Source organism: Balaenoptera acutorostrata, chromosome 1, assembly GCF_949987535.1.
Source record: "Balaenoptera acutorostrata chromosome 1, mBalAcu1.1, whole genome shotgun sequence".
Taxonomy (NCBI): Eukaryota; Metazoa; Chordata; class Mammalia; order Artiodactyla; family Balaenopteridae; genus Balaenoptera; species Balaenoptera acutorostrata.
In genome coordinates, this window is record NC_080064.1 from 48,790,531 (window position 1) to 48,813,393 (window position 22,863).

A 22,863-nucleotide genomic window follows, 5' to 3' on the forward strand; every position below is an offset into this window, starting at 1 on the left:
GCTCAAGTCTCAGTGCCAACTTCAAATTCTCGTACCATCTGAAACCCACTGGCCTGTGTGACAGTGGCAGTTGTGAGCCACGCAGAGAACCCAATTCCATGGGCGATGTGGTAGCACATCTCCAGCCGGTCCTCAGGGAACATAGCCACACCCACTGCCGGCCCCGTCATTATACGATGCAACCCATACTGCGCCCCTGAGGCTTTGCTTACAGACAGATGGCAGGACAAGAGGCTTGTTACCATCCACACCCCTATTGGTACTTATGGTCATGTGTAACAGTGGAAGGGTAATAACCTTTGGATCTTAGGTCTTGGGATAATGAACAGAAAATGACTGAATAGAAAATACCCTTCCAAGTTCTACCTTCAAAGGGATGGGTAGATATAATATACTCTTGCCTGATTTGGGTTTCCCTGTCTCTCTGAATCACCCTGGTGCTATGTCAACATGGCACGCTCATTCCTTCTTCCACTATCATTTATTCATCAAACATTGTTGAGTCTAGTAGAAGCCAGGCAATAATCTGCTGGGTCAAACAGCAACATAACTTTCAACGTGATCTTCTATCCTCTTTTTCTTGCTCTCACCCTTTAGAACACTCCTCAACACAGGGTGTCCACTGATATTGACAGGTTATCTGTTTAATACTAAAGGGGACTTTTTCTGCCTTCATTCATTAATGGTAGCAAAGAGACCTAACATTCATCAAGCACTTCCTGTGTACAGGCTGAGCATTTAAATGTGCTCTTATTTATTTCTCTCAAGAACACATTGGCCTTATACCATGATATTCCCATTTTACAGAGAGGAAACTAAGGTGGAAAGCAGTTCAATAACTTGGGCAAAGTCTCACTGTGGCAAGGCCCAAGACTGAACCCATTTCTCTCCAAAACAGCGTCTGGCTTCTCACCAGAGCCCAAACTGTCGCCAGCCGCTAGCGAGGTGGAATGAAGTAAGTTTTAAGTCAGAATACATCTCCCATGTGTGACCTTGGGCAACCAGCCTCAGACTCAGTTTCCTCAGCCATGAAATGAGAATATAGGGTTATTAGGAGGATTTAAAGAGAGGCAGTCGTAGAACCCCTAGGAGTAGCACATACACTCAGTATATTTTTTTTAATTAAAAAAAAATGTATTTATTTTATTTATTTATTTTTGGCTGTGTTGGGTCTTCGTTGCTGCACCCGGGCTTTCTCTAGTTGGGGCAAGCGGGGGCTACTCTTCCTTGCGGTGCATGGGCCCCTCACTGCGGTGGCTTCTCTTTGTTGCAGAGCATGGGCTATAGGCACGCAGGCTTCGGTAGTTGTGGCGCATGGGCTCAGCAGTTGTGGCTTGCGGGCTTTAGAGCGCAGGCTCAGTAGTTGTGGCGCACAGGCTTAGTTGCTCTGCAGCATGTGGGATCTTCCCGGACCAGGGCTCGAACCCATGTCCCCTGCATTGGCAGGTGGATTCTTAACCACTGCGCCACCAGGGAAGCGCATACTCAGTAATCTGTGGCTATTACAAGTAAGAGTCCAAGTACACAACTTTGTAGGTGGGTAGTGTGGCTTCACATTTCCCTTAGAAAGATCATTATGCCCAGTCAAGTAAGCCTGGCAAAAAAGTGTACAAATTGTATGAATTTGTAGATATAAAAGTCTAGAAAATGAAAGCAAATCTACAGTGACAGAAAGCAGAGCAGTTGTTACCTGAGGACAGGGGTAGAAGTAAAGGGCAGAAGGGAAGATGACAAAGGGACAGGAAAACTTTTGGAAGTGATGGATGTTTAGTTACCTTGATCTTGGTCATGGCTTCACAGGTGTATACGTATGTCAAAACGGATCAAATTGTACACTTGCAATATGTCAATATATTGCATATCAATTACACGTCTATAAAGCTGTTTTTAAGAAGGCATTTCTGGCACATGGCTGTGCATTCTCTATTCAGGGAGGGGCCAACTTTATCTACGCTAGCTCAGTGTGGCTTCCTCACCATGGTATCACAGCCAGAGCTGGAGCTGAGGTTGCCGGGCTCATGTCTCAGCAAACCTCTCTTCTCTTTCTTAATTTGTCATGTGGCAGAAGGAGATGACCAGGCAACATCAGTGGAAGGTGCGTGGAGGCTTGGCTAGTCAGGGAGCTCGGCAAACATTACTGCATCATTTGATGAAGTCTTAGACAACATAAAGAGGAGAAGCTTTGGTTAATGAAAGGGCTTTAATAATTCTCAGACTCAGCCCAAAGCTGGTGTAGACAATTGTGCTTAATGAAGATAACTTCTGAGCCTTGAGACATTGGGCATCTTTCAGTGGGGTCAACCGAACCGGCGAGACTCCAAAATATTACAGTTACCACGACAAAGACAAACATTCAGATAAATCAGAAAATGAAAATATTCCTGACTTGTAGGCGCATCATATTAAGTGAAGAATCAATACTGTCTGATACAGTCCCTTTTGCTTGTGCAAAACTTAGCCTTTATATAGTCTGGAAATCGACTTTTATTTGGCATTTGAAAGTAGGGAGCAACCATACATGACGATAACTGATATTAGCAATAAGAGACGCTAACATTCATCAAGGATTTACCATATGCCAGGCACTCCCCAAACACTTCACGGGTACTTGCTCACTGGATCCACTCAACACACCTATTACTACGAACAATATCCCCATTTTAGAGGTGAGGATATGGAAGCACAAAAGTTCACTAACTTGATTAAAGCCATCCAGCAAGAAGCAGGGTTTTAACTATTAATGATAACAGCTACCATTTCTTTAGTACTTACTATGGGTTAGAACTTTTCCAAGCACTTTGTACATTTTCTTTTTAAAAACTGATGTTAATGACCTTTTTTTTTTTTTTCTTAGATTCCATATATATGGGTTAGCATACAGTTTTTGTTTTTCTCTTTCTGACTTCCTTTACTCTGTATGACAGACTCTAGGTCCATCCACCTCACTACAAATAACTCAATTTTGTTTCTTTTTATGGCTGAGTAATATTCCACTGTATATATGTGTCCCATCTTCTTTAAAAGGTCATGAAGAACCTAGGGGTAAGACGGGAATAAAGACACAGACCTACTAGAGAATGGACTTGAGGATATGGGGAGGGGGAAGGGTAAGCTGTGACAAAGTGAGAGAGTGGCATGGACATATATACACTACCAAACGTAAAATAGATAGCTAGTGGGAAGCAGCCGCATAGCACAGGGAGATCAGCTCGGTGCTTTGTGACCACCTAGAGGGGTGGGATAGGGAGGGTGGGAGGGAGGGAGATGCAAGAGGGAAGAGATATGGGAACATATGTATATGTATAACTGATTCACTTTTTTATACAGCAGAAACTAACACACCATTGTAAAGCAATTATACTCCAATAAAGATGTTTAAAAAAAAAAACTGATGTTAAAACCACAACATGAACTAGTTACAATTATCTTCAACTTACAAATAGGGACACTGGAGCTTTCACATATTAAGTGATTCATTCAAGATGCCACACTGCTAACTAGTAGTAGAGCCCGATTTCAGAGCCAGATTCAGCTCATTCCATATCCAGAGACTCATTAGAGAGCATAGTTTCATATCCCCTTTGAATAACTTCCTCTTCTCAAGACTGCAAGTTCCATCACTCACCTATGAGAGGCAGACACACAGACACCAAAGGGCTGAAGGGACAAACACCTGTTTAGCTTCACTTGTATGTTTTAGAGTCAGTTATTTTTAAAATGCAGGGAATGTAATCTTAAGGGAAATGCTTTGGAAAGCAATATGGTGGATTAAACTATGGGAACGTGATGATTTAGCAAACTGCAGAGGTGTTAGTAAAAATGAAAGAGAAGATCTCTTTGCATATCATCTCCCCAAAGAATATCACCTAAGAAACATTCTTTGCACATAAAATAATGAAGCTAGAGTACACATAATAAACATCAACTACAGTCAATGAAAATCTGCTTTTCTCATAAACTCTGTCTGCCAAACTTACACCAGTAAGGTAGAAGGATATTAAAATATGAGCTGGAAGAAATGAGAAGGGATATTAGTAACTTCCAGCAGCCTTAGGTTCATTAACATAGCCTTCCCTTCTTTGTAACTATTCTACTAAATACTGAACATTTACTAACACCTACCACACTACAGAGTAAGAGATGGGGGGCTGAACGCATGATGCTGCCCTCAAGAAATCCACAGTCTAGCCGGGAAGACAGACATGGTCCTAAAGCAAGACAATTAAAGAGAGTATAATGAAACCCCTCATAACCTCCCTACTCTATTCAGAATAAAATCCAAACTCCTGAGCACGGCCCCAAAGCCCTCAGTTTACAGACTCACTTCCCACTACTCTCCCTACACACCAGGAGTATAAGCCTCCTCTCAGTCCCCAAGGGCCCCAAACTCTTTCTCCTTTGCATTCTCTGTTCCCTTTCCTGGAAATGCCCCCTCCATCCACATCCTGGCCCAACACACAACACACACACACACACACACACACACATACACACACACACACACACACACACACACACACACACACACACACGTTAAGCATCAGCTTTTCCTGGGAGAATGAAGAATTTCCAGAGGAAGTGGCATGTCAGCTGGAATCTGAAGGAAGAGACAAGGTATTTCAAAGGAGAGAGAGAGGAAAGGCAAAGGCAAGGCAGAGATCCGGTGGGTAGAGGTGCTGACCCGTGAAAAAGCAGGCAGCCTGGGTGAACGGAGGGATGTGTGGGGTACTGAAATGTGTGGGGAGCAAATAAGAGAAGAGCGTCAGTTGAGTCCAGCTCCCGAGGGTCTGCCTGTCAAGGCCAGTACCCTGCAGTGGGCTGTGTGCACCACGGAGGCCCCCAGAAGGGGATGAAGGAGGGCAGTGGTGTCGCGAAATTTGTTTTGAAAGAAAAAGCCTGTGGCAGCTGTGTGGAGAAGAGACTGGACTTGACCAGATGAGGAAACTGAGGCTAGGGGAAGGGAAAAACACTTTCTAAGGTTACAATTAGCGAGGAGTGGTGCCTGGACTCAAAACTGCCATGGTACCTAAGTCCCAACTACCTGCCGTGGGAACCCTCTAGGTTGCTTCCTTGTTATCTTGCTAAGAAGCTGTTAAGAAGTCCCCTCTGAAATGGAAAAGAACAGGGCTCAGAAAGAATGTATATAGATGTATAACGAAATCGCTTTGCAGTACGGCAGAAATTAACACAACATTGTAAATCAACTATACTTCGATAAAATAAATGTTGAAAAAAAAAAAGAACAAGGTTTCTGCAGCTTTGAGTAACTTCTTCTTTTGCAAAGTAAAAGTTCTAACTACCTATTTTTTAAAAAGGGGGATGAACTAGTAGCTATCTTTTAAGATATCCACGTAGAGGGTACCTCAGCCAGGAAGAGGGCATCAGAAAGTGCCTTGTGCAGCTCACATGGGCCACACAGGGGCTGCCCCAGAGAGACGTGCTCAACACCTGGGTGCTTTGTCACCTTCACTTAACGACTTGGAGGGAAGCAACGGCTGGCTTGCCTCCTGATGGCCCAGTGGCCACCATTCTGGGGAATCGTGTCACACGGAGGGGGAAATGTGACCACAGCCATAATGGCTGTGAGTAAGCAAGGGGACTGTGGGCTCTGCTTGGATCATTTCTTCCATGTCTTCCTGGTGCAAGAACAACTCTGACTATAGTGAGAAATCATGGGATATTGACAGGGCAACTGCACATGTCTGGGGAATAAAATCTCGGCCACCAAAGACTGGACCGTGTGGAAAGAAGAGATGATAGGATCTGGAATCAGAAGTCCTCAGCCCCACGGCAGCTCCATGTCACTGTGACTGTGGGTCAAGTGTTCTCCCATGTCTGAGCCCATGTTTCCTTGCCCATTAAATGAGGAGAATGACCGGTCTACTGCAGGATGGATCTAGCCTAGTGCCAAGTGGTGCTAATACTCAGCAGCATATTGCGGGGCCCAAATTAGTCCAAGATGCAATATATAGAGTCTTACAAGCCTCCTCAGGGGGAGTCCAGAGTCTGTGGAGGGGGTGGGGTCTGGCCAGGTTGAGCGTCAGGGCTCAGTTGAGTGGAAAAGGTACAGGATATTCAGGGGAAAGCCACTAATTAAAGAGTCCCCAAGAGAGGCAAAAGAGAGCTGAGGCCCACCCAGTGTGATCTGCCATCTAGCAGATTAGTTAACTGGTTATTTATTTATCTGTTTGAACAAACATGTATTATGTACTCAGTGTCTGCCATGTACTGAAGTCAACTCTGATTTCACCGAGGAATCCAGACTAAGCCTTCTCTCAAAAAGTTCACAGCACAAAGTGGGAGAGTGGCATGGACATATACACACTACCAAACGTAAAATACATAGCTAGTGGGAAGCAGCCGCATAGCACAGGGAGATCAGCTCGGTGCTTTGTGACCACCTAGAGAGGTGGGATAGGGAGGGTGAGAGGGAGGGAGACGCAAGAGGGAAGAGATATGGGAACATATGTATATGTATAACTGATTCACTTTGTTATAAAGCAGAAACTAACACACCATTGTAAAGCAATTATACTCCAATAAAGATGTTTAAAAAAAAAAAAAGTTCACAGCAGATATTAGCCCCAGGCAAGCACCAGGTGGTGGGAGTGGAAAGAGGAAAGGGCATCTGCCTTCAAAACCTGGGGAGGAGAACTCAAGGATGGTTTCCTAGAGGAGGTGAAGTCTCTGCTGAGTTTAATAATCTGAGTGGGAGGTGAGCAGGTCTGGAGAGGCGGAGGGAAGGAAGCAAGAGCGCAGGCATGGTAGTGGGGCGCCCTGAGTTCGGGAGGGGTGCTATGAGCAGCGCAGGGTGGCAATGAGGCAGGAGTAACCTGCAGCATCTTTCTGTACAGTGAACATGGGAATCTTCCTGTAGGACACGAGCAGCCAATGAAAGGGTTTAAAGCAGGGGAATAATATGATTGCTTCAGTTCACCAAGGAGGTGAATAACAAATGGGGGCCAGAATGAGAAGCTCTGGTGTTGTGCCCTGCTCTCCCAACAACCCCCATATTAATTACCTAATTGACCTCCAAATCAAAGGTTCAAAACTGGGGAAACATGGAACACGAACTAAATCAGCAGTTCCAAAACTGCTGGGTATAACAGACCATCACTTTATTTCCTGAGCCAAAACCTTGGGTTCTGGCCCTGCCTCTGCCATCGACAACCTGTGTGGCCACGGGCAGGTCCCCCAAACTCCTGGAACCATGAGCACACCTGCAGCCCATGGGCTTGGGACCAAGAGATCTTGGTCTCTAAGCAATCAGCCCTGTCAGTGCTGTAGTTCTAACAGGACTATGTGAATCAAACCAGTATTTCATTTAATCAAGTCCCTATTTCTAATGAGATCATCAGAATAACTTTAGGCAAGGAACTCTTTCTAAATACTGCCTCCTAGCAGATCTAAAATTACTGGTGACTATGCCCCTTTCTCACCTTGGCTATCTTTAGCCCCTGCACAGCTGTGGTTCAGCTACACTCTAGCCTGAGGTCAATCTGTTTGCATCAAATAGTGTGTTTAAGTTGATAGAAAGGATTCACCCAGCATATATTTACTGAACACATACTATGCACCAGGCACTGTTCTAGGCACAGTGGGTAAACATCGACATGGTCTCAGCCCTCATGTAACATGCAATTTAGTCTGTGACAGGGAGGGGAGGCAGTAAGCAATGATTAATCTGACAAAGAAATAAAAATCTAGTCTTGGTGCTCTATGTCATGTACTAGTGACCAGCACATGATCTGGAGGCAGAGTGACTCTGGGTTCAAACCTGAGTCTGCTGCTTCCCCTGGTACACTCTGGGGCAAGCGCCTTCATCTTTCTGGGCCTCAGTTTCTGCATGGAAGTGTGATAAGGACTCAATGAGTTAATATATGTAAAGCCCTTAGGACAGTGCCTGGAACTGAATAAAATAAATGCTAGCTAAAATTTTAATAATTACATTTGACCAGCCCCACAAGTGATTTCATGTGTAATTTTGTAAGTTAATGCTTGAAGGTGATGACCAATAAACAGGCAAGGTTATAGAATAAAAAACAACTCATGTTTATACATCACTTTCCAATTTACAAAACATCTTTATACATTTGCTCACTTGATAATCAAAGCAAAGCTACCTGCAGTAGGTAGGCAAGTCAAGACATTTTTCTTAATGTCCTAATTCATCACAGGGTCCTTAGTACTTAGCCCAGGGCCAGAGCAATACTAGGTGTGCAACAGATGTTTCTTGAATGAACAAATGCCGATGAGAGAATTAAGGCAGCATTTACCATGAGACCGCCACTGTGCCTGATGCATTACATACATTAAATTCAGAGAGCTTAGGTGATTCTCTCAAGGCCACACAGCTAAGCAACACCAAAGGCTGGATGTGACACCAGAAGCCACTGCTTCTTCTGCAAAGCCACTGAAAAAAGTGCAAAGAGAACCCCTTGCCATCAAGTTTCTGTACCTTTGTCAATGAAACCCCTCTTGCTTGCCACATGGCAGGCGTTCATGGTGGGCATGAATGAGCATTCACTCATTGTTAGTCAAAACACATTCACTCTGTGCCTACCATGCTACCCTGGACCTTAGGTGTGTGTCTACAGGTGTACATCTTGGCTGAAAGACGGTATCCATCAACTTCCAAACCCTTCCCAGGAACCAGTCCTGTAAGACCCAGTGCACGAGATGCCACCACCCTGGAGAGTTGTCTGGATTCCACCAGCAGGACTATCCCAGATCAGGACCCTTTAAGCACTTCTTCCGCATGTACCTTCAACATCCCACGTGACCCAGCTCCTGCCTACGTCTCCAGACTCGCTGGTCAAGGGCATGCAGCTGCCTTCCTGGGAGGCCTTCTCACAAACTCTTCGCTCCCCCAGAACACTCTCTATTCCCTACCTGTGCCCGTTCTTAACCAGCTGATTCCCAGTCACTCTTCAAGTCTTAGCTTTAATGTCACATCTCGGGAGACTCCACTTTCCTGGGCTTCACTGCTGATGTTAGGCTCTCTCATCTATGCTCTGAAAGTACACTCTATGTTTCAAAATTCATACAAAAACACATGTCAGGATGGTTGCAGGACCTGAGAATTCAGCATGAACACAACAGACAAAACTCCCTGCCCCCATAAAAATTTCCTTTCTAGGCAGATGTAGCATTTTCTCCCAGAGCTCTTATCATAATTGTAAAGAATTATTTGAAAGATCATTAGCTGGCTATAATTCATACTCAGTTGGAAGATGTATAAGAATAGGGACCTGGCTTTGTGTTCACCATTAAATCCGAAGAGCCTAGCACAGAGCCTGAAACCTGGCAGGTACTCAATAGGTTAGCTCTATGGAAGTTCGGATGAAAGATGATTACATACACGAATGAATGAATGAGTGAATGAATGAATGAATGAATGCAGTTTAAATTCCCAAAGCCTCTTACACAGACTGTTTTAAAAAATAGGTTAAGGAAAAGGAAGACATTCAAGCTGCCACTGTCACAAATTCAAGTACTCCGCCATCTTTAAGGATTCCCTTCAATCTCTGATGTGTGGTACACATATTTCTGCCAAGCAGAGGTATTTCAGAACAAGCTGCAAGGTAGTAATTATCTCCCCCAATATTCCTATAAATAGTTTTAGGCAGCCCTCCACCCCATTCTTGTTTCATTGCTGGATTTCTGGGCTGAATTTGAAAAGCAGATATTTTTTTTAAGCCTTGGCAATTTGGAAGCTATAGTTGGCTTACAGAGACTGTGCTTGCAGGTGTGAAAAAATACATTTTGCATACACAAAAAAATACAAGGAGGTCAGGCTGAATCCTTTGAAAATGTGGCCTTACATCTTTTTATTTTATTTTCCTGAATTTTTGATGAGGACAGGTTTTTGTTGGTGTGCTGTCCATTTTAATAGCACTTTGGAATTTGGCAGTTCCACGTGGGAGCGCATTGAAATGCAAAGAGAGGCCAGGTCTCTAATGTGGATCCCTTTACCTGCATTCACTCTGGAAGACGAGAAAATGTAATATGGAATTAACTACTGAATTACCGGTTGAATCAGGATTAGAAACTGGAGGATTACGGGGAGGGTTCATTCACTGAAATACTAATTCTGAACAGCAGGTGTCAAAAAAAAGAAAAAAAAGTATCTATAGCCTCCATTTGGATAAGCACTTTACAGTTTAGAAGAGCATTTTTTAAAAAACACATCCATTCATTATTTCCTTTGATCCTCACTGAAAACCTGTGGTTAAGTTATCACACTGGTACCAGTTATCTTTTTTCTGTACAAATCAGATCATATAGTTCCCCACTTTAGTAGGTTCAGAGGGACCCTGTTGTTTTCACCTTGAAGTCCAAAGTGAAGGCTTGCCATATCTGGATTTAACCCACGTTCCCCGCTATGTGTTCCATCATTTCTTCATTCCCCAGTGATGAACATGCAGGCACAGTCCTTGCTTACCAAGATCTTCCAGTACAACAAAGGCAGGCAGACAGACCATCAATTCAAGCAAATGTGTGTTAGGACGTCCCACAATAGGGACTCCTGAAAGAAAGGGGGTCTAAGTTGACATATGTTAGTTGAGATCTGAGTTAGGTGGATGAAATATATGGGGGCAGGTTGCGGTGGTCACCTAGAGATGGATTCAGGCAGAGGAAACTGACTACAAAGCAGTGCAAGAAAGAACACAACCCCCGCACGCCCAAACACAGCCACACAGGATAAATGCCAGCCAACTGGTCACACCTCCAAGTTTTGGACAATCTGACAGAAAGATCCCTTCATTCTCTCTCCAGTAGACAAACTCTTACTAATCCTTCAAGTCCCCTCTTACTTGTCATCTCCCCCTCTGCTTTCTTGGCTTCTCCATTAAGCTTTGCTTGTACATCTATCTCTTCCTGCTAGACTGTAAGCTCCCTGAGGGCAAGGAAAGTGAAGTGTGGGACTTGACACACAAGTGTGTGGATGAGCTGAACGGGGAGCCACTGCCTGGGATAGTGAGTAAGGGGGCCTTGCTGAGATGGGAACCGGTCACTCCTGAGACTGGCTGTCACCATGCTGCCCGCACTGCTGCTCTCAACAGCACACGTGAGTGACAGTGGCAGTGGCAGCTAGAAGACCAACTGGGCCAGCCTGTAAACTAAACTGCAAGAACAAATTGACCAGTGGGGATCCTTGTACGATCCCCACCTGACAGCTGAGAAAGGCCTCATGAGTGATTCATTAATGGTAAAGCTTATTGCATTCTGTGGCCTTTGCATCGGATACACTGTCTCCCTTCCAACACAAACCCATATCTATGCTTTTTTCACCCTCTATGTCTCTCAATGCCTATTTCCTTGAAGGACATAACACAACCCACTGTAGTTCTGGAAAACTAGTGAGGACAAGGAGGCATGCCTTACTGGGTTTGGATCAAACTCTTCTTAGAGCAGTGCTTTAAAAAAAAATAACAGCAGAAATTTTTCCCCCAAATTAAATAGTACTCGGAAACCTCCAAATCTAAAAAAGGTAAGACAGTTGTTTTGAAATGGGAGTGGGGGGCATTGGGTGCCATTTATTCAGGCTTGCCCTTGACCTCCCGCTCCTGAGGCACCTCCACAGACCTCAGGATTCACAGAGCAAGAAATGGAAACACCAGTCTAGAGAAACGCGAAGTGTCACTACCAGTGGTTCTAGCAGGTTAGTACTTAATCCACGCCTGAAACATCAAGGGGAAAGACCTGGATTTGGGGACATCAGAGTTTGCTTCCAGAACTGGGCACTTATTTGATGACATGATCTCAGGAAAGTCATTTCAGGCTCCTTCTATGTACAGTGGGGATCCTAACAAAGGCTTTGCTGGGATTGTCCCGAGGGTTAGAGAAAATGTATGCAAAGTATTTCAGAGAATAGGCAAGCAAGAAATATAAGCTGAATTGGCATTTGTGATTAAGGCTGATGTGCTGTTTATTACTGCCATTTACTTTTACCAAAGTTGTCTTTCATTCACTGTCATCAGATATACGCCTAGGAGGCTCTGAAGAATGGCAACCGTTCTCCAACCCACACCCCCATTAAAATACAAATGGCAACACTGATTTTAAGGAGCTCTCAATGCAGAGAAAAAAGATCGTTGCAACAGTTTTGCAGATGAGTCTCTCACCTTTGGAAAACAAGGCTGCTTTGTGGGAAATTAAAGCCCACCCATTGGAGGCTGTTAAATGAATTTCAGAGAAAGGTGCTCCTCTCTGAAGGCATCTGGTCCCTTCGTGTATTCGCTTATTATTACAGAGTTCCTCAGTTACTGTAAAGCATGAGGGGAAGATCCCTCTGCACCCAACTCAAAGGAGAATTTGTGAGACCATCTAATAAGAGGCAGGGTCTCTCATGAGCCCTGGAAATCAAAATCTCCCACAAACTTGGATTTCCTGGCAGCTCTACCTCAATAGCAATGAACTGGTTCAGCTAATGTCACTCATTATTCTTTCCAACAAATATTTATTGCTCACCTTCAATGTGCTAGGTATGGAGTAGAGTAGTAAACAAAAAAGATAGGTCTAGCCCTCTCTGAACTTATCAAGAGAGGCAAGCAGGGGATGGGGTATAAAAGTTCCCCCCACTAGAGCCCCCAAAGTCAGAGACTTTACCTACCTGGAAATAGAACTAAGAGTGATTGACCACCTACTATGTGTCAGAGACTGCAGGATGTGTCCATACGTCATCTCATCCAATTCTCTAATAACCAAAACTGAGTCTCAAAAGAGGCCAACTTCCTTGCTCAAGGTCACGCACCTAACTAAGTGGCCACCCTGAGACTGTCTGGTCTCAAAGTCAAGGCTATTCCAATACAACTTGGATCTCCAGTGCACAGGCTTAACAAACCTAATTTCATGAATATGTACAATGTCCCCAAGTACACTCACACAGTGTGACCAGAGGAGGGCCGCAAAGAGAAATCAGTGCATCTGCATTGAGAAACCACATGTCTTTATTTGCTCTCCTCTTTCTCGCTCTCTTTTTTAACGCTCTCTCCAATACCAATTCACTTTATCTTTTTCAATAAGCATTTATCCAATTTAAAGTCAATGAAAAATACTGTACATTTTTCAACAAGTTTACATTAAGCACTGCAAAAGTGCTTATGTTCTTTTTAGTGCGGATGGCGCTAGAGCACGGAACACATTTGAATATGCCTTTAATTGAAGTCCAAAGGGGTTACCAGGAAGCTGGTTTTGTTCTGTAATTGAGGTAAGTAAGAGCTTGTTAGAAAGCCTTTGGGGAAGAGATAGGGGTAGGGAGAGGGCGGGGAGGCAGGGAAACAGAAGGGAGAGGGAAAGGAAGGAAGGGATGCTTAGCAAACAGAACTAAAGACATTAGGATGCAGGAGATGATCCCTTTCATCACCAGCCTCCTTCCCAGCCTGGAGGATGGAATGGGGTCTCCCTCTACCAGACAGCGCCCCACTGGGCAGTCCAAGGATCTAGGCTCTATTACAGCTCTACAAATTCCTAACTCCGAATGCCTCACTGGTAAGATCTGTAATGTGGGAACAGTGTAAGTTTCTATGAAAAGTGGCAGAGCCTTCAACACCAACGCATTATTTTCACCTCTCCTTTGTATTTCAGTTAACATTTCAGGAACCAGGTCTGTCTCCTCCATTTGCTGTTCCTCTCACTAGACTAGACAAATGAGCACCATCATGTGCCAGGCTGTGGCTCATGGCTTTTCCTTTTCCTCAAAGAACTGTGTTGCAGCTCAGATCTGGCTTTCACATGGTTTCTCTTGCTTCTAAAGACACATGTGAAGGTCCACGATCCTTTTGGTTCTGCTGTTGGCCTGTGTCTACAGATCAGAGCTGAGTCCCAAGCATGGGGCTCTATCAAGAGGTAGTGTGTAGAAGAAAGGAAACTCAGGGGAGTTTTGAAGTCAGGAAGACCTGGGCTTAATTACATGCTCCTTCAGCCCCTCTGAGGTTCCTGTGTCAGATAGGGTGTCGTAACAAACAAGTGCCATGTTGTGTGTACTATGTCTGACACATGTAGAGCACTCTAATGAAAGCCACACTTATTTTTATTGTTAACAAATACCATTTGCTCCAGATAGCATAGGAACGTAGACGATGAAACTTCGAGCTCTTCGGTTCATGACTTGCCTCAAAAGAAGAGCAGAAAAAAACTTTTATGTCCTTCTACAAAAATAATTTCATGAATTAAATTTCTAGCCTCTCTCTTTCCAAAAGGAGTTTAAGCTGCCTTTGCTAGATATTTATTTCCTCTGGCCAGGCTGCAAGTCTTGGGATGGACTATGTATTTATATCTTAAAGGGCTTAGTTCTTAAAAGTTGAATAAAGCCACAGCTCAAGACAAACTGATGGCTGATTTGTCAGGTCACGTGCAAAGTGTACCCGAAGGTCAAAGACCTTGAAATAGAATATGACCTTCTGAGACACCAAGCTGGGAAAATACTTCCGTGTCTTACTTTGAGGTACCCTAAAGCAGGACCTGAAATAAGGATTCCAGTGCAGGTAACTGACTTAGGAGAAGCAAGAAACACTGGCAGGGGAAGGGAAGGGGATACGGGAAGAGAAGACAGCCAACAGAAGTTGGACCAGATTAGACCAGATGCCAGAAAACTCTAGAAAACAGAATAAAACACACAACCCTCAATGATCCCACCAACTGCCAGAGTCATTGGTTAAGGGCTGCAAGGGATGTTAGCAACCCTGATCAGCAGAATGGCCTTCCTCAGTTCCAGAAAAGTCTGCAGAGAAACGCAGCTATGGGCATTCGGCACTGGAATGGCAGAGGACAATGGATATTGGGGGATGGGTGCCTGGAGCAGCTGCTCCCCTTCCTAATGAGGTTTCTTGTCTAGATGCCGTGGATCACAGTGTTTCCTTAGGCAAGACCAATGCCATCTGACCTCCTCACCTGGACCACCCCTTCTTATCCTCCAAGAGCCATCTCCTTAGGCATCTCATCTTCATGCACCTCCTTACGCATACCTTCTCTCATACCACCTACGTTCAGCATCATACTAAAACCACCTGCACCTTGATCACCTCTGTAGGTGACACATCCAGAATAGAATCCAGAACATGATCAATGCACAGCGCATGTTTGCTAAGATAAGGAGTCCACTCTTTCCTGAGTGCTCTTTAAAGGCCATGTACTCTGGCAAGTGATTTCACGGCGTGTTGTTTGTCTAGTTTTCATGATATCCCCATTTATTGATTTCCCTCCCCATTTTATAGAAGAGGAAACTGAGGTCTAGAGGAGTTAAGACTGAGAGCTCAAATGAGGCAAGATTGAGATTCAAATCTAGGGTTCTTTGATTCCAAAGCTATGTCCTTACCCTTGAGGACTATGAGAGGAGTGTTCAGGTAAGGTTACAAGGAATTCTGAATCCACTGTAGGCTTTGGAGACAAATGCACGGTGTCAAAGGCTGTTGCTGGGGCCACATGGGGAACACAGTTCAACTGCTAGTTCCTCCTTGAGAAGGTGAGCTCCAGATGGCATTGCCCTTTCAGAATCACCCTCCCCCACACAGCACATTGCACGGGGCCTGGCACAGACTGAGTGTCCCATGGGGGCTAACTGGATAGAGCAAGCTGGATAAGTGACTAGGAGGTGAAGGGCGGAATGAACTGAAGGGATGGGAGAGGACGAGAGAGGCCATGAGGGATGCTGATTCAGGGAGGAAGTGGCATTATTATGCTCGGTGTCTCTGGATCGACTGGCATTTACTCAACACCACTGTCCTTAAGCAACATTTGGAAAGCCCAAACCATATGCTTTAAACACAGTTTTGGGTTTTTTTTTTCTGCTTAAACGCACATTCTCCTTCTGCCGCAAAGACAGTTAAATGAATCGGGGGAAGATCGTTCTTTGTACTGCAAACTGGGTATTTGCTGTAGTAAAATCATGGACTGAAAACTGTCCCTCTACCGTGGTGTGTGCTTGCTGCCGTCAATAACGTCTTTTACCTAATCACAAGGAAAGACGGATGCTTGGCAGTCAGCTTCAGTTCCTCGCCACACCTTTCTTTTGCAATCTAAGGGGATCACCCTGTAATATAGCTCCCATCTCCCGTCACTGAGCTGAATAGATCTGACAGCTAACATTTGGCTGCTTTATTTGACCTTAATCTGCTCTTGAACTTTGATTAGTGTTACTGGATAACCAGCAACTGCAAAGTGGGAGAAACCAAGGAGCGTAATGCCTAGTTCGCAATACACTGCCCTTTTACTATTGTTTAATTCAATGGCTCGTCATTGTTCCTCTCCTCTGGTCCCAATACCTGCATCCTCCATTTTCCCCTCATACACACCAGGCAATCCCTCAACTTACCTGGTCTACTGTGAAATAAACACAACACAATTTTATAGGAAAAGGTCTTTATAGGATGATAGAAAAGCTGCATAGCTTGGACTAAAGAGACCGAAACTGAAATCTCGGTTTAGCTTCTTACAGATGTTGTGACCTTAGCCAAACGAATTAACCTCTTTAAGCCTTGGTTTCCTCATTAAGAAAACTGAGATGATAATGTCTAACTTCTAGGATTATGGTAAAGATTAAATGGGAAGATAGAAAAAAATATCTGAACCAGTGCTTGAAAACTTGACCTGTGGAAGATGCTCTCAGCACTAGTATTAATATTAATAAGCATCATGTTGCTAGTCATCATTACTGTGTGATTTAAAGACATTCAATTTCCATTAATACTTTAGGGAATAATGTCTATTGCTATAATTCGAAAGCATAACCAAAAACATACTTGAAAAGGACAGTCATTTAATATTTTCCTGCCATAAAACTCTTGAAAATAAACTGTTCTACTGAATAAAGATAAAACTCAAAAATAATAAGTAAAACAGTGCAGCTTGCATCCTGGGAGGTAAAGTCAGCAGGAGCTAGCATACCCAGTTTGTTGGGGGCATGGGGATTGAGGGCTAGTAGTTTCTTGGTAAATGCTCTAAGAGCCCCATGTCTTGTAGATCACTGCGTCTCATCAGCAGTATACCAAAGGCTTCATTCATCAACTTGCCATCTCAAAAAATCATCTGCATTTCAAGAAACACTGCAAGAAACTGTACCTAAACACACACACACCCATATACACACGCAGATAAAAGTTCATCTCAAACCAACAGGCTTATCAGTAAATTTGATGGAAACACCATGTGACTGCAGTCAACTTCATTGGGTTTTGGAAAGAGGGCAAAAGAGAGAGCATTTACACTTTAACAGGCACCGAGTCTAATTACCAATAGTAAATATTTAAAATGTACAAGTGGGGCGAAATGAAATGGGTTTCACTGTCTGTGCATAAATACACAAACGGTACATTCTACTACCCACCCATTAAAGTGAAAACATCCATCTTCATCACATCAATTTCATAACATTAGACACTGCCATTCTAATCTGCTATCGATAAGAAGGAACAGGCCTGGAATTTTACACCTGGGCGCATTTCATTTTGTTTCTCTTCAGTGACAGAATTCGATATGACACAGCTCAGAGTGACAGCGTCAGGCTGGGACTGTCACCTTAGGGGCTTATACATCTTTAAAATTCTTACGAAAGTGAAAGTGACTGACAGCGAAGCAAAATGATGCTTTTAACTTGAGTTGGAAGATCAGAAAAGTCAACGAACACACTCAGGGTTCGTTTAGGCTCTTCAGTGAGGGAGCTTTTAGAGGAAAGAGCTGGAGCTTCACAAGTGCTTCACTGCTGCGAAGCGGTGGGACCCCGCTGGCAGTCTGGAGGGGAACCTCTGTACAGAGGCCATGGTGGGAAGAGTGGTGGGAGTTATGCTGAATTCTTTAATAAAGGAAGATTTTTCTCTTCTCATTTTATCAGATATAACATGGTGTATAGGAAGGAGTAAGAGGTACCCATTCACATCCTCCTCACCATTTTACAGACGGATGACCTGGGAGACATCACTTAACTGTTGGGTGTCTCCCTTTAGTCATCTGCAAACTAGGGCTACAGAAACATGAATCTCGATGTGTTGTGGAAATGCCCAATAAACCTAAGTGTCCATCGACAGAGGAACAGATAAAGAAGAGGGGGTGCATTTATAGAATGGAATACTACTCAGCCATAAAAAAGAATGGAATAATGCCATTTGCAGCAACACGGATGGACCTAGAGATTATCATACTAAGTGAAGTCAGACAGAGAAAGACAAATATCATATGATATTACTTATATGTGGAATCCAATAAAAAAAATGATACAAATGAACTTATTTACAAAACAGAAACAGACTCACAGATCTCAAAATCAAACTTACAGTACCAAAGGGGAAACGTGGGGGGAAGTGATAAATTAGGAGATGGGGATTAACATATACACACCGCTATATGAAACAGATAATTAACAAGGAACTACAGTATAGCACAGGGAACTCTACTCAATATTCTGTAATGACCTAAATGGGAAAAGAATCTAAACAAGAGTGGAAATATGTATATGTATAACTGATTCACTTTGCTGTACACCTGAAACTAACACAACACTGTAACTCAACTGGACTCCAATAAAAATAAAAAACAAAATGTATGTGGGCCTCCATCCCTCTCTCCCTGGCTGTTGGGCAGGGCGCACCCCTCACTACACTCAGCCCTTGGCCTGGGGCCCCAGGTCAAGCTTGCTCCCAGCTTGGGAGGGCCCTCTTGGATCCAGGAGAAGACCCTGGTGGTGGTGAAGCCAGATGGGGGCAGTGGCAGCTCCCTGGGGATGGGATCCGGCATTTGGAGAGGCTGGGCCTCCTGCTGGTGGGGATGAAGGGGCTGCAGGCCCCAGAGGGCATCCTTACTGAGCACTACCCTGAACTGCAGAGGTAGCTCTGCTACACAGCCCTCATCAGCTCCCTGAGCTCTGGTCCCGTGGCAGCCATGGTCTGGACAGGCCCCAATGTGGTCCACACCTCAAGGGCCATGATACAACACACCAACTTGGCCGAAGCTGCCCCCAACACCACCTGGAGAGACTACAGTGTTCACATCAGCAGGAACACCACCCACTGCAGCCGCTCTGTGGAGGGGGCGCAGAGAGAGATCCAGCTGCGCTTCCAGAGCAGTGAGCTGGCAGTTCCCAAACTCACGTTCTCTGCGTCACAGCACCTTGCATCCTGCCATAAAATCACAGAGCTGGAGGAATGCCTCCACCCTTTTATTTTTCAAACGGCCACACACTTCGGTGAGGGGAACCGAGATCAGGAAGTTAGGGGCAGGGGGTGGATAATGCCAACAATGATTACAATATAAAAACTAAAATATAATCACTGGTAATATCACATGCGCATGCCACTTTGTTATTTACAAAGCATATTCATATGGACTAACTTTTGACTCTTATCTTGACAACACCCTATGAGATGGTCAGGGTAATACTGTTACTCCCACTTTAAACAAGGGGAATCCAGCATTCAAAAAAGTACATCAACCTTCCCAAGGTTAAGTGGCTAATCAGTGGCAGAATGTGGACTCAAGGCTGGATCTGACCTCAATTTCTACCATCCTACACTGAGCTACAGAAAAGGTAGCACTGAGGTCCTGAGGACCTGGTCTGGCCAGTGAAGAGTGTCAGGAAGAGGGATGGGCGGGAGCTGGCCATCACCTGGAGAAGAACTAGGGTGCAGCAGAGGCAGCAGGTGGGAGATGAGTCCAAGTGTGGGTGAACTGTGCTGCCGAGGGCCCAAAATAGAAGATCTCGAGCAGTGAGGTCCGAAAGAAATCAAATGTGCGCTACAGACGTAATTGAAAATTTTCTCCTAACCACATTGAGAAAAGTAAAAAGAAACAGGTGGAATTTTACTAATACATTTTATTTAACCCAATATATCCAAAATAGTATCATTTCAACACGTAATCAATGTAAAAATCATTAATGAGATATTTCACACTCTCTTTGTTATGTACCGAGGTGGGGAAACCTGGGGTGCGCTTCCAGTACACCCCATTTTTGACTAACCACATATCAGGTGCTCCATGGCCCGTCCTGGACAGTGCAGATCTAGAGGCCAGGCAGGGGGGCAGGGTCCTGACCTCTGGGCCCCGGGCAGACCCAAAAGGAGGAGGAGCAAGGCAACACTTTTCCTAGAGTTCACCTAAGTCTGCCATCACACAACACGCAGGCTCCACCCAGAACCCAAAAGGAAGTGTGTCACATGGGTCACATCTTCCTCCTTTCCCTCCCTGGGGAAAGAACTAGAGAGGAAGCAGAAAGTACTAAAAGTGCAGAACAAAGCTTGCGTTGCATTATGTTACAGGCCGGTGACCTCTTTCAGACCCTGTTGCTTTACCTACAAAATGAGGTGATTTGACTAACCTAGGGACCTTTCCAATATTGAACCATTTTTTCTTTCTTTGGTTGTTGGGATAGTTAATTTTATGTGTCAGTTTGCCTGGGCCACGAGGTGCCCAGCTGTCGGGTTAAACATTATTTCTGGGTGTGTCTGGAAGGATATTTCTGGAAGAGATGAGCATTTGAGTCAGTAGACAAGTAAAGCCACCTGCCCTCCCTAATATGAGTAGGCATCCCTCCATCCACTGACAGCCCAAATAGAACAAAAAGGTAGAGGAACAGAGAATTCGCTCTCTGCCTGAATGGTTGAGCTGGAACATCCGTCTTCTTCTGTGCCTGGACTCAGACTTACACCATCAGGGCTCCTAGGACTAGACTGGAACTACACCACCAGCTTTCCTGGGCCTCCAGCTCACAGATGGCAGATCATGGGATGTCACAGCCTCCATGGTCATGTGAGCTAATTCTTTATACATCTCTTATTATATATTTATAATGATTTACATATACAGGTATGAGATATATATATATATATATATATATATATACACCCACACATATATACATATATTTCCATATGTCTATATCCTATTGGTTTGGTTTCTCTGCAGAACCCAGACTATTACACTTGTTAATTCACCTCCTCTTCCAAGCTCTTTCTCCCCATCCCCCCACCACCACCTTTTCTCTCTGGTCCTCTTTCTCTTAAACTTCCATCATCCATTGAGTGTGTACTATAGGCAAGCCCTGTGCTAGTCACTGGGGGCTTAGAGATGAGTAAGACAGTCCCTGCCCTCAGAAGTTACCGCAAAGTGGAGAAACAGATGCACAAAAAGGTAATGCAGAGGGATGCAAAGTATAACGGGGTCACCAAGGAGAGAGCATGCAATTATCCTTTGGCTTCAGGGGGATCATAAACAGCCTCATAGAGGACAGGTTTTGTCTGTCAACCCTCAGTTATTAAGTCATCATTTCTTTTGCCAGTTTTCTTCTCCAGTGTAACCAAGAGCCTTCCAGTATGGTCACAATGAGTTCCAATACAAAGCAAAGAAACGTGACATTGTTGTTGGCCTACCCAGCTTTAGAGGAAGAGGGCACGGTTTCTGTTTCAGATTAGAAAAACAAAATGAAACAAAACACAGAGTGAAAGTTATTTGAGGATTTGTGAGATCTGAGCATCAAGACCCATGCAGGATTCCAGACTGGGCGACAATAAACTAAACAACCACTTGCGTAGTGCTGACCTCCCGGGACCCAGTAACAATCTCTCTCATACTCCGATTGAGCCTGTGAAGGTCCAGTTATCCCCCGGAGACTATTAGAGTTGGGGTTTGATCCTGAGCTGTGATCTCACAGCTTCCCATGCCGTGATGTATGCATGCTATTAGCTTGATGTGAAACATGTAACGGAAAAAGCAGTTTTCCAAATCAGATGGAGACTACAAGCATTCAGGAAGAATCTGCAAGTAGAAACTTAATAAAAACAGAAAACATTTGCTCCCAGGAGGACTTGCTAGAACAAACCAACTGTACTGGGACTGTGGAAGAAGAGGAAATAAAGGCACCACCCTGGAATGCCAGCCCTGCCCTTGATAGCTTCGCCTGAAAACTCTGCACCGTGAATTAGGTCTGATATTAGCTTCCTGAAGCCAGAAACTTTCTGAGCACATAGTCTTTGAGGTTTGAAAAAATGTCTTTGTGTTGGCCCATGAATTTTGTGTTCAAGCACCTTTTATAGAAGCCTACCAAGTCCCCATTAATCCAGTGTCCACTCAGCTCTGACGATCTCTAATAATGATTCTATAACCTTTCTGAGAAGGTCATCCTGCTCCTAATGGAAACACAGTGATCACTGAAAGTAAAAACTTGCCTCCTTCCATCAAGCTTATTCCTCCCCAGCTAAACCTAGGCAGACCCACACCTACTTTCTTCCTTCTGCACAAATTCAGACTGGTGCTGGGGAATGTCCAGGGGTTTCAGAAAGTCCCGTTTTGGACCAGCCCAGGCCAAGTCCAGACTAGTAACTGTGTGTGAAAAGGGTGAGTGTCAGTGAAAACACCTGTTTGTGATCAGCATGTCCACAAAGGGCTCCACGGGAGACCCCTCTAGGATCTGAAGTGCAAGGCCAAACTAATTGGAGAGCCGTAAGTCAGACCACAGCTGGTAGATGAAAAGGAACTAACCAGAATAAATTTCAGAAACAGATGTCCTTGACCTACTCTTAGCATTTTACACATTCCCACTGCTGTTTGCATGGGGAGATATGACCACTTAAAGGAGAAGCTAGGAATGAACAATGACTTTTAAAAATCTAATACATGGGCTGAGGTTTTATCCTTCAGGTTACTAGCTCTGTGACCTTGGAAAGGTTACCTACCCTCCTGATCCCTTCAGATGCCTCACCTATAAAGTGGAGTGAACGTTCCCTCTCTGGGATTGCTACAAGGATTAAATATATGTAAGGCCTCCAGCACGGTGCCTAGAGCACACCAGGAAGTCAAGTAAAGCGACTCCTTTATATAATTATATATAAAAACAATTCCACCAACGTTCATTAAGGTTATGGCACTATGTCAGAC

At 44.3% G+C, this 22,863-nt stretch overlaps 1 protein-coding gene and 1 pseudogene across 7 annotated transcripts in view; one reads left to right on the forward strand and one right to left on the reverse strand.

Moving 5' to 3' along the window:
- DAB1 (DAB adaptor protein 1) overlaps positions 1–22,863 on the reverse strand; it is a 416,708-nt gene that overhangs the window by 187,656 nt on the left and 206,189 nt on the right. The window lies entirely within an intron of this gene.
- Positions 15,331–19,658, forward strand: LOC130708867 (nucleoside diphosphate kinase, mitochondrial-like; annotated as a pseudogene).